General features: G+C 43.7%; 1 pseudogene; it reads left to right on the forward strand.

Moving 5' to 3' along the window:
* Positions 1–5,871: 5,871 nt before the first annotated feature.
* On the forward strand, positions 5,872–6,453 carry LOC125394129 (ubiquitin-conjugating enzyme E2 variant 2 pseudogene; annotated as a pseudogene).
* Positions 6,454–9,591: the final 3,138 nt, after the last annotated feature.

The following is a 9,591-nucleotide window of genomic DNA, read 5'->3' on the forward strand; positions in this document are numbered from 1 at the left end:
ATGATACTGTGACCTGCTTCCCTTTTCATGTGGTGAAACCAAAAGGTCAAGGTCAGGACGTTTAGAGAAAGTTGCTCTAAACAAGTCAATAAACATGAAGTTCAGCAAGTATAGTCTCAGGTCCAATACTTGCAAGCAAGTCCAAAGAAAAAGAATTCGCCAGCCAGTAAATACTTGCCTTTTTCCAGGAAACCGTTCAAAGCCAGAAAAGTCTGTCACTGTAAGCTCTGTCCTTGAGCAAAAGCTCTGCTGACCACAGAGAAAAGGTGCTCAAGCGATACCTGGAGGATATCATGTCAGCCTCATGCCACCTGCCCGGCAATGTGTGTGGATGGCCATCTACTTTCTCATCCAGTTCCCATAGGACACCACCTATTGGATGAGGAAATCACCTCAATGCACGAAAGCAAGGGTATGGTAAGAAGTTGTGGGTCATTTCATTTTGTTGCTGTTGTAATTGTTTTGTTTGTTTGTTTGAAACAGTCTCACCGTGTAGCTTGGGCCAGTCTAGAACTCACACTAGGCTGGTCTTGAGCTCAGAAATCCTCCTTCCTCTGCCTCCTTAATGTTGGGATGAAAGGTGTGGACTACCGCAGCTAGCAACCTTTCAGTTTAACCATTACCATGAAAGGTGGTCTTCCCCCCTCCCCTCCAGATAAGGTTTCTCTGTGTAGCTTTGGAGCCTGTCCTGGAACTCGCTCTATAGACCAGGTCGGCCTTGAACTCACAGAGATCTGCTTGCCTCTGCCTCCCAAACCAATAACTTTTCACTTTTGGCAAGCCAGTCGACCTCCTTGTACATGGTATTTATCATAGGAGAAGGAGGGAGGAGAGAGGTGGGACCCCCACGGAGCATGTCAAATGGGCTGTGATTCTGTTTTTACTCATGACTCATTGTTACCATCTTGTTTGTGGAAACCACTGCTAGACAGAGCTCTATGGGTTTGTTTTCCCACTTTAGCAAGACAAAAATACCTCTACTTTGCACAAGGAACTCTGGCTCTAGGCTTTCTATTTTTTAACACTATCAAAATGCAAATCCAAGCCCAATAGCAGTGCTAAGTGTACGGAGTGATATGAACCTTTAGACAGAAGCTCCTGAAAAGCTATGAGAAAGCTACTCAGAAGCTTCTGACTCGGCTGGAACATCAAATATCTCCACACACGATACTTTTGTGCCTAAAATTTGATTATAATAGCATCATAGAGTGCATAAGGAAATACATAAATACATGCAATATACACATATAATACAAAGAGATATATTATATGCATGCTATGTATACTGTGTATTCTAGCACACAGATAAAATGGAATATTCCACATTCACTAAAACATGCAGATGTACTGAAATGAAAAAGATACCAAAGCACACTGTTCAGAGGGGAGGAAAAAATACAAGTTACAAGACAGAATATATAAGATTATCCTATGTTTGCAAATAATAGACTATATGGCTACATGTATTTAGGGGAAGATCTGGAAAGTTAGTCACCAAACTATTCACGGGGCTACTTAAGGGAGGTGGAACTAGAAAATGGCTTTCTGTTTCTGATCTTCCTATGTTAGAAATTCTAATTTATTTGTATATTATTTTTACCATAAAAATAATAGCCTTCATTCAATTTTTCAGCTTGGGGTTTGGTGTTAAGGATGTGGGAACCTAGGCCACTTCCTTTTAAGTCTGGAACTGGAAAGAATGGGCAAAAAGAATTGAAAATTCCCAAAGCCTGATTCTCATAATTATTTATGAACATACATTCATTAGGAGTTTTCAAATAAATCATTAGAGGTAAATATTATATTCAATCCAGAATTTTCTTTAAGGTTTCTCCAGAAATGGCAGAGTTGTGACAAGTTAAAATGATTTCTTTCTCTAAAATTCACCTAAATGAAGATAATGGATGATATTTATGGTTAGGTTTACAGGGTTAAAAAATTAAATGGTCTCATTTTTTCCCCAAAGGGATGAGTCTCTGATGGTCATTTTGGGGTTTCCCATTAGATCATATACAAAGTGACCTGAAGTTAGCCTGTGGAAGACACGGGACAGCTGAACGGCAGTGCCTAGACCAAGTCTTTGACCCAATGACTGCTAATCTGGCTGCCCCAAAGCCTCATAAAATGACCTAACAGTGACCTTCAGGATGGGGCCTCAAAGTTGCATTCACACACTAGTTATTAACATCAGAAAACCAGTCCATCTTCCATTGTGGAACCCACTGCCCTCCAGAAGCTGAGGCTAGACTGCTCCAGAATTGACACAGAAGAACGGTCTAGCAATAAGTAAGGTGAACCAGGGATCAAATGAAGGGCTTCTAACTCTTTTTGACCACTAACGTGAAGTTGCCTATCATCAGGATGCTGTCAGCTAAGCATAGATTCCCAAGAACAAGCGCTGTTTAACCTAAAAGTGTAATGGCATCTAGTCAATACAGCCTGGAGCATTCTTTGTCAAAGCACAGGAACACCTTCCAAAAGGCTCGGCCTCTCCTCCACACAGCCAGCACTTCTTCTCTCAACGGATGACTAGATCCTGGATCTTTATCTCCTTTTGGAGGTCCTTGGAAACACAGAGATTCTCAACCAGTTAGATGTCCACTGTTTGCAGATTTCCAGTCATTTCTACTTCTGCCTCCGTGAACTCACTCCCTGCATCACCTGGAATCGAACAACTGATGCTTATGAGCTGTGGAGATAGAAATCTCCTATTCTCTTCTCTAGGACACTGATTCACATCCACCACCGGGGAATTTTCCCGCCTTTTCTTTGAGAAGACAATCAGGATCAGATACTCTCTGCAGAGCTAATAAATAAATGAACCAAGTCTCAGGAGATTAGCATGTCATTTTCTTCTCGTTGCTACAAAGCCAGGTAGGGAATGGCACGACCCTCCTCCTTCTGGGGAGTCTGGATCCAGTCTCTGTCTGTCTAATGACACACATATCACCCTCTCCCTGGATTTCTGCAGAGAAAAGCAGAGACAGAAGAAAGCGCCAACTCTGGAGTCCCTGACAACTGACTTCCCCATGCACTATCAGGGGCCAGAGCTAACTATGCAGCCAACCTGACCACAGAGGAGGCCGAAGACGCTGGCAGACCACTAGATGATTTGGACTGCAAACTACATCTGAAACAAACGGCTATGGAATGTCTAGGTTTTGAAAAAGCACATCTAGGGATGAAGAGATGGCTCAGTAGTTAAGAGCACTTGTTGTTCTTGCAGAGGACCCAGGTTCGGTTCCCAGCACCCACAGAGTGGCTCATAACTATTGGTAACTCCAGTTCCAGGGAATCTGGAAACAAAAATATATTATTTTTTTAATTATATAATATATTTTAAGCAAAAATATATTATATATCAGGAGACAAAAATATATTATAAATATGTTACACATGCTCTTTTCTGGCCTACTGGAGCATCAGGTACACATTCATACATGAAGATAAGAACACTCATCTGTAAAATAAAATAAATACATCTGTTTTTTTAAAAAATACAAATAAATGAACATAGAAATAAAAATGTTTTTGATTAAAGTACTTCCCGGTCACTTTCTTCTGAAAAAAAGCATAGGCTGTAATCAGAATACTGAGTGCTTCGGAAATGCTCTCTGAGTCCCTTCCTAACTTCCTTCTTCACTGTGACTCAGACCATCAAACAAGAGACTACCAACGCAGCTTAGATTCTGTAATATATATTTGTGTTGGTGAACTGTCACGTGCTGTTTGTGCTTACCGAGAAGTCAGCTCTAGAAGCAAAGCTGCCCCTCCTACTATTCCCCAAGAATGTTTTGGCCACTCCAGAATCAACCGTGTTCATGTCAAGGGCTCTCTACAACCCGCTGCTCTGAATCAGGCTGGCCCCAGCTCTGTAACGGGGGAGGGAAAAACAGAAAGCAGCTAAAGGTATTAAAAACATCATGCCTCTAGAAGGCTAACTATTTCCAAGCAAGGTTATTATGCTTATCCCATGACCAAAAAAAAAAAAAAAAAATGCCTGCGGTGAGAACTAGAAGCTGGAAGCTTATCCACACGAAGGATGGAGAGACCACGCCACCCACAACGCTCTCAATCAGGAATTCCAGCTGACTGACTCAGTTTCCCCAGTCAGTTCAACTGGATGATTGCTAGCCCCCAATTTGATGTTACCCTTGTGGGCTCTCTGGCCCTCTCAGCTGGATATTAAGGATACTTGAATTGATAATTTGATGCGTCTTCCTATCAACTGCTCACCATTGTTCACTTCTATATGCTGTATATTTAATAACCCCACTCATTCAAAACCCACGAGCACGGCTATTGCAGATTATTCTCCAGACCCTCAGAGAAGCAAATCTAGAGTAAGTCCCAACTCTAATAACTGCTAATCTAGGAGGAGACATTACATTCATAAATAGCAATACAGTCAGGCTCTAGGGCTGTAAAACAACATTTCAAGAGATAAAAATATATTATAAATATGTTACACATCTAGAATATTTAAATGGCCAGGCACAGTGGCCCATGACTTTAATCCCAGCACTCTGGAGACAGAAGCAGGTAGACCTCTGTGTCTGAGGCCAGCCTGGTCTACATACTCCATTCCAGAACAGCCCAGGCTAGTAGGGAAACCCTGTCTCAAAACAAAAACAAAGGATATTTAACTATAATGCAGATAAAAATTAGATGAGACTAAATGTATACAAAAAAATGTATACAAAAAAAAAACCAAACATGTCCCTGGGAAAGAGGAGTGTGATGTTTCTGGACTACTGTCCAGAACATTAGAGATGGAAAAGGCTGGAGATGAGCTAAGGGATAGGCTGAGAACTTCCACATCACAAACCTGGTTTAGATATGAGTTGAAGGGGCTTATGCTGGTCTGGGGTAAAGGAGACTAACAAAACCTTCTCTAGGAACCTGGCAGGAGGCTGGGGCAGCATCCCCACAGAAGGTATTGGTGTTCACGGTCTATCATCTGCCAGGGGCTACTCAGTATCAACCTTCTGAACGGCTGACGGCCACTGAGCGGCCAGGATGGCGGCATTCCAAACCCAGCAGCTTGCGCCTTCGCCATCACACTCAGCAGTCCAGCAAACGCCGCCGTTTTCTCTGCCTTCAGAACAAGTCCTGCATTTGGCCACTGCTCCCCATCGCCTTGTCTCCAACCTCATCTAAGTGCCACCCTCCCAAGAGCCAGTCCTTAAGAAGCCGAGTCACAGCGCCCTCCCCATTCCTGTGGTTCCCCCACATCAATCTCAGAATGGAACCCAAGGTCAACACCCCGGCCTTAACCACCTTCCCTCAGCCTCCCACTGCCCTTCCCCACTCCGTGCCTGCTTCTACCGCAGGCTTCTGCACCAACAAACCCTGTTTATCCCCTCCGTGGGCTTACCAAGAAGCAGGCTTCCTGCAGCCCTTCCCCCGGGGTTCTGTGTCTGCAGGGTCTTTCACACTTCAGTTCCGTGAATTCTGAACCCTGTCTGCGGCCCCAGAAATCACTCCAGGACCTGGTAGAGGGAGGACTCAGCGAGTGTGCTGCACGAAGCAGTTAATAAGTGGAAAATTTTCTTATATCTCATGGGATAAAAACAAGGTCAATGGGCTAAGAGTCCGACTACTGCGCCAGGCAGTGGTGGCGCACGCCTTTAATCCCAGCACTCGGGAGGCAGAGGCAGGTAGATCTCTGTGAGTTCGAGGCCAGCCAGGTCTACAAGAGCTAGTTACGGGACAGGCTCCAAAAGCTACAGAGAAATCCTGTCTCAAGAAACAAAAAACAAACAAACAAACAAACAAAAAATCAGACAACTGCAATTTCTCTTGTTTTAGCCCTTACAAAATGTCTCAGACCGGCGTGACGTCCTGCGTGTGGCGACTGCATCTGGTAGCAGAAGAAGATGGCGGTCTCCACAGGAGTTAAAGTTCCTCAGAATTTTCGCTTGTTGGAAGAACTTGAAGAAGGACAGAAAGGAGTAGGTGATGGTACGGTTAGCTGGGGCCTTGAAGATGATGAAGACATGACACTTACAAGGTGGACAGGCATGATCACTGGGCCACCAAGGACAAACTATGAAAACAGAATATATAGTCTGAGGGTAGAATGTGGATCTAAATACCCAGAAGCTCCTCCATCTGTTAGATTTGTAACAAAAATTAATATGAATGGTATCAATAATTCCAGTGGAATGGTGGATGCATGAAGAATACCAGTATTAGCAAAATGGCAAAATTCCTACAGCATTAAAGTTGTCCTCCAAGAGCTAAGATGTCTAATGATGTCCAAAGAAAATATGAAACTTCCACAGCCACCAGAAGAACAGGCTTACAACAACTGATTTTAGTGGATCTCAAACTTGTCTTAAATCAACAACCTTCTACTCATGTTAATGTCTTGATTAAATATCACCATGCAAAATACCCACACATTAAGTAAAAGAATTCCAGCCGGTAAACATGACCTGGACAGTTGTAAGAATATATTTAATATATGGACACCTAGTATGTTTTCAGGGTAACAGGAGAAGTGCAGCACAATTTTTCTTCCTCTTCTTAAAGCACTGTCATTTAAACATGAGCCTGAAGTATTCCAAGTTGAATTCAGGTTTTCAAGAGAAAAGCATGGCAAAGGAGTGTCAGATGGCAGTGGAAACCTTTGTCTTTCTGAACAATAAAGTCTCAAGAAGGAAGAACAGAATGGCATGCTTTATCCATCGCCGTTAGACTACAGCGAACTGTTTAAAGTAGCAGGTGTAATGTGTAGTCACAGTTGTGTTAACCCGAAGTGGGGTGTGGGCGCTGACTACTATAGCATCAAAAATAGCTTCAGGATTGTCTTGATACCTGTATTTATAATAAAAAAGATGTTTGGGGGTATTGATGAATCTCTGTTAAAAGCTGTTCCCGTTTGTTCCATGTAACAGACATGATAAATACTTGTTTACAGTCTTTGTTTAATAAAACATGCTTAGAGGTTTTAAGTGAAGCAATGAAAAGGAAATAGGTGTATGGATATGTGGTTTCCGATCAAAGTTAGTCTTGAAATGTAAATCAAATGTGGAATGTGGGGGGAAAAAAAACAAAATGTCTCAGACCATCCTCTCAAACTAAACACCTTTATTAATGTTCAGTCATTGCACAGGGATGAGGTCCTTGCCTCCCAGTAGGACAGGAACATTTATCAAATGAATCTAGGGCCAGAGGAGACACGAGAGTCCCACAGGGCCACAAGCCACATCAGCTGTCCGGCAGGTGCCAGTACTGTTTCCAAACCTGCTGTCTCTGATGCCACAGAGGGAGAGAAAAGGTGACAGAAAGGACCCTGCATATATACCAGAAAACTGGGTTTGGGCACCTGTGTCTGACCCTCTCAGATCTTGCCACTTGTGAGAAGTAACATGGTCAACAACAACTGATGGTTCCCAACGCTATGAAGAAGTTAGGTTAAGGGCCCACTCAGCCGGGAGGGAAAGGAGAGCAAAAAGGGCCTTCTACATACACACTTACCTCACAACCGCCAGAATTCATGCTTCTGCAAAGGTGGCAGGGAAAATTCATACTCAGTTAGTTTGAGAGTCATGGGAAGACATGAAAGTTTGCATCTGCTTTTTCACGTTGGTTTAGGAAAAAAAGTGTGTGTGTGTGTGTGTGTGTGTGTGTGTGTGTGTGTGTGTAAGACAGTTACATATACAAGTTCCCCCAGGCCAGAGAAGGCACTGGATTCCTCCCCACATTACTGCTTCGAGGCAGGGTTTCTCCCTGAACTTGGAGCTCCTGTTTTATCAGGTAGGCAATCCTCCTGTCTCCACCTTCATAATACTAAGATAATACAAGCAAAACTGTGAGGCTGATGACATGAACGCTGGGATAAAAGGTCAGGTCTGGGGCTGACGAACCGTTGCTCAGTGGTTGAGAGCAGTTGCTGCTCTTGGAGAACGCACGGTTTGGTACCCATCTCCTCCACTGTGGCTCGCCACCATCTGTAATTCCAGTTCCAGGGTATTTCAATGCCCTTTGCTGACCTCCGTGGGCACCAGGTATGTATGCATGCAAAACACTTATATACATAAAAAGAAAATAATTTTAAAAAAAAACCCTCAGATCTTATAAGCGCTTTCAACCGCTGAGATGTCTCTTTGTCCCCCCAACAAAATTAAAGCTTAGAGAAGAGAAACAGACATGGCTGCTACCCTACCGTTTTAATAATGGTCATTTTGTCATAGGTTCTGCCAGAGAATCTAAGTGTGTGACAAACCTTGGCATCTCCAGGTGTGCAAGGCTACCATTCACCCTGCTGGGCCTCTAGGCCCACCATGTCCTGAGTCACTCTGAGGTACAAATTATCCCTCTGTCCATTGTCCATCTATTCCTTCTGGTTCAGGTAAGAAGGACTGCAGGGGTAAGAAAGAAATAAAATGAGGGTGGATGCGATTTTTAAAAAAAAGTCCTTTTTTTTTCCATTTATAAAACTAACCCATCGACTTCACCTGAAAGACAGATGGGACCACACTCCCTAAATATCAATTAAGAACATTCAGAATTGGCTGAGTAGTCTGAAGGAAGAGAGCAGCAATCGGCGCCCTGGGCACACTCTTGGATAAATGGCTCCTTCCCCCAAAGTTCTGACTCAGAGTGTGAACAAGGATGTAGAAGGGGGTAGGGGATGGACAGCAGCGCTTGAATGCTGCAGGTTGTCCTGGTTCACATAAGATGAAAGTTGTGAGCCACTCTGGCCTGCTTCACAAAGGAACCTGCCATGTCTGCCTCATGAGATTCTGTCCGACTGGTTCAAATGGCTTCCGGGAGGCCACCTACTGACTCCAAGGCAGAGCAAGACTACGACAATCAGTATTGAATTCAAAACAACAACTATAATCTTCCTTGTAGTAGATGTGGTTGTGAATGCAAGACCAAATTTCCATGGCACACTACTTCCCACTGTTAATCTTCCCTGCTCCTGTTATTCCTCCAATGCGCACTGAGGGCCTATAAAGGCATGGGTTAGGCCCTGAAGCTCTGGGAGGGATGGATAAGATGCAGTGACCTTACCAGTGGGCAGCTGTCTAAGAGGCCGGCTCACAGAGGCAGGGACATGCACAACGGTACCAAGGTATGTGGCAGGGCTCCCTCCTACACTGGCCAGGGAGCACTGGCCAGGACAAAGGCTCCAGGAAGGACCATGATTTCAGCTTTAGCATACCTGATAAATGTCATCCCTAAAACATGATATTGGGGGGGGGGGGCTGGAGAGATGGCTCAGTGATTAAAAACATTGCCTTCCCTTCTAAAGGTTCTGAGTTCAATTCCCAGCAATGACATGGTGGCTCACAACCATCTGTAATGAGGTCTGGAGCCCTTGTATACATAATAAATAAATAATATTTTTAAAAAATGATATTGGTCCACTTCTGTTGCTGTCTCCCATAGATAGTACTGAGGAAGATGAAGAAAAGGTGAGGAGCCCTGTTGCATAGTGATATCTTCAGAATTGAAATATTCCTAGAAGAAAGCACGAAACTCATAAAACGCAGGAAGCTAAAGAAACATACAAGGCTCAGGAAACTCACAACCATTACAAGACTCAGGAAGCCCTCCCCCACAGGTCCAGAAACA

The sequence above is a fragment of the Myodes glareolus genome, chromosome 20 (genome assembly GCF_982192425.1).
Source record: "Myodes glareolus chromosome 20, mMyoGla1.1, whole genome shotgun sequence".
In the NCBI taxonomy this organism is placed as follows: Eukaryota; Metazoa; Chordata; class Mammalia; order Rodentia; family Cricetidae; genus Myodes; species Myodes glareolus.